The sequence below is a fragment of the Enhydra lutris genome, unplaced genomic scaffold, assembly GCF_002288905.1.
Source record: "Enhydra lutris kenyoni isolate GAN:26980312 unplaced genomic scaffold, ASM228890v2 scaffoldscaffold56, whole genome shotgun sequence".
Taxonomy (NCBI): Eukaryota; Metazoa; Chordata; class Mammalia; order Carnivora; family Mustelidae; genus Enhydra; species Enhydra lutris.
The window spans coordinates 7409378-7412544 of NW_019154140.1; positions in this window are offsets into that span (position 1 = coordinate 7409378).

The following is a 3167-nucleotide window of genomic DNA, read 5'->3' on the forward strand; positions in this document are numbered from 1 at the left end:
CTGCCAAATAAATAAAACAAAATCTTAAAAAAAAAAGGGGGGGGGGGCGCCTGGGTGGCTCAGAGGGTTAAAGCCTCTGCCTTCGGCTCAGGTCATGATCCCAGGGTCCTGTATCGAGCCCCGCATCTGGCTCTCTGCTCGGCAGGGAGCCTGCTTCCTCCTCTCTCTCTGCCTATCTCTCTGCCTACTTGTGATCTCTGTCTGTCAAATAAATAAATTAAAAAATAAATAAATAAATAAAATTTAAAAAAAAAAGAAATGGCAGACACAATCCCAATTTTATCATATTTTAACGATTTTTAGTTAAATCATCTTTTTTCATCTCCACCGCACCTCTTATTGGAAGGAACCAACAATTTCCCCCTCTCACCTTTCTGGATCTTTTCTGCATCCCATCCTTCCAATGCTTCTTTATCTATTGTCAGTTTAAGAGGTTTCTCCAGCACCAATGAGCAGGTATGATTCACACTGCGGGTGAGCAGACAATCTACAATGCTCAACAACAGCAGTTTGGACACAAAAGTGATTAAAATTAAAATTGGGGGAGGGCAGGGGCGCCTGGGTGGCTCAGTGGGTTAAACCTCTGCCTTCGGCTCAGGTCATGATTCCAGGGTCCTGGGATTGAGCCCCGCATCGGGCTCTCTGCTCAGCAGGGAGCCACTTCCCCCTCTCTCTCTCTGCCTGCCTACTTGTAATCTCTGTCAAATAAAATAAATAAAATTTTTTAAAAAATGGGGGGAGGGCAGTTGGAAGAGATGTCATTTCCAGATTAGGGCGTCCCTAGAAGGCCCTTTCCTGAAATTCATTCATTCGATAAATATTTTTGAGCACCTAAGTGCCAGGCACCTGGGGATACAGAGAGCAGAAGAAAGATAAACCTGCTCTTTCAGAGTAATCATTCTAGAGCAGTTTAGGGTTGTGGATGCAATACAAACGGTATTAACAGCAACTGCGATTTATACACAAAAGCAAACACTCCAACCCTTAGAATGGGTACAAAGAAGACATTTGTTATAAACTCTCTACAACTCAAAACTAGCGGGAGGCAATCACATTACAGAAAATAGGGGAATCAGAATCTGCAACCAGGGCTGTCTGGCTGGCTCAGTTGCTAGAGCATGCAACTCTTGATCTTGGCATCCTAAGTTTGAGTACCATGTTGAGCGTAGAGACTACTTAAAAATAAAATCTTAAAAAAAGAAAAAAAAAGGAATCTGCAACCAAATGTGATATTAAAAAGGAATATTAAAACTCTACTACAGAGAACAATGAAGAAGCAATAGGAACTATATAGGGATGAACAGACTTTGTTTAATTAGAGTGTCTACTATAGGTCTTAGCTGAAAAAGAAAAAAAAATCCTCCTGATAAGCTCAAGATAGGCAAAAAAATGCTATTTAGAACCACTTCCTTCTAAGCGGGGAAGAGGAAGGATATTATTAAAGACGTTGGCAAATTCTTTGTGCTGTTTAACAAAGTAGATGGCTGTTTTTAAACCACTGAACACTTTGTTAGCTATTGAATAGGTTAAAGTGGACCTGAGGCTGTTTGTAAATAGAATTTGGCAAAGATGAATACTTGAAGGAAATAGAGTTTTTGAGAATTTGGGGTTTGGGGAGCCAATTGTAGAGAAAGAGGTTTGTGTGTGTGCACGCATGACAGAGAGTATGAATGAAGGCCAAACTCCTCCTTTCTGTAAGTCATCCTCATCTCAGTATGACAACTCCATCTGTGCAGTTGGTTAGGCCAAACACTGGTAATCATCTGTGACTACTCTTTCAACCCTATAGCAGATCCTACTGGCTCCTACTGCAAGATATAGAACTTCTCATTACCTGGTCTAATCCGCTTTCATCTCTTACTTTAATTATTGTGAAAACCATCTTAAATACAGCAGGCCAGGGGTGCCTGGGTGGCTCAGTTGGTTAAGCATCTTTCTTCCACTCATGATCCTGGACTCATGGGATCCACCTCCACACTGGGCTCCCTGCTTAATGGGGAGCCTGCTTCTCCCTCTCCCTCTCCCTCTGCCCCACCCCACTCCCGCTTGTTTTCTCACTTGCTCTCAAATAAATAAAATCTTTTTTAAAAAAAATAAACACAGCAGGCCAAATGAACACTTTAAAACCTAAGCCAGATCATGTCACTTTTCTGCCTCAAAGCTTTTCAGTGGTGAATTTCACTATCTCCATAGTGGCTTACGAGGCCATACAGTAACCAGCCTTCCACTGCCTCTCTAACCACATATTCCACTATTCTCTCCTCACTTGTATCTGTATTAGCTATACTGGCCTCCTTGCAATTTCTCACACATACCAGCATGTTCTCACCTCAGAACCTTGCACTTGTTTCCTGGAATGAGCCCATAATGTTCATAAGAAGATGGGGTAACCCAGCTATTCTCATGGCTTTCTCTCTCACCTCTTTCAGATCTTTGCTAAACTGTAATTTCATGAGTCCTTCCTTCCTAGCCATCTTATTTCCAATTTCAAGAGCCCTACTTAGCTACACACAGACACACAAAACATCTCTATCGCCCTTTCTCTGCTTTACATTCTCCAAAGCACTTAGTATTGAACACACTAAGTTTTACTTATTTGTCTCCCCTACAACTACAATGTGTAAATTCTATGAGGGCAGGATGTTTGATAAGTTTACTGCCGCATTCCCATCAGTACACAGTACATAGCAGTTGATAGGTATTATTTTCTAATGAATGAATAAATTTAAGGCAGTAAAGTACCTGAAACCACTCTTCAGAAAAGGTCTATATTCAATTTTAACTTGTTTTTATCACTGTTGTTTTTGGTTACCTGTTTGTTATGTGAAATGAAGGGGCTGATATACCACAGTGCAAAAAAAGGCAGCACAAGTAGGACACGTGACATAAACCAAATCAGTTCAGAAATAGGCCCCAGAGCTACAGATTGCAGTGAATACATGCCTCTTATACTGTAACCACAACCCACGGAAGACATAGAAAGGGCTTCAAACTTTCTTCAGATCACTGAATGATAGAGATCAAGTCTATCTTATTCCACTACCAAGTGCCACAGAGACGAGAATCATGGTAAACACTGACTATAAGATGAAGCCTAACTCTGTATCAAATAGTTTAACAAGCCCTATTAACAGAGATCCAGTTGCACACCACACTGATTTCTATCT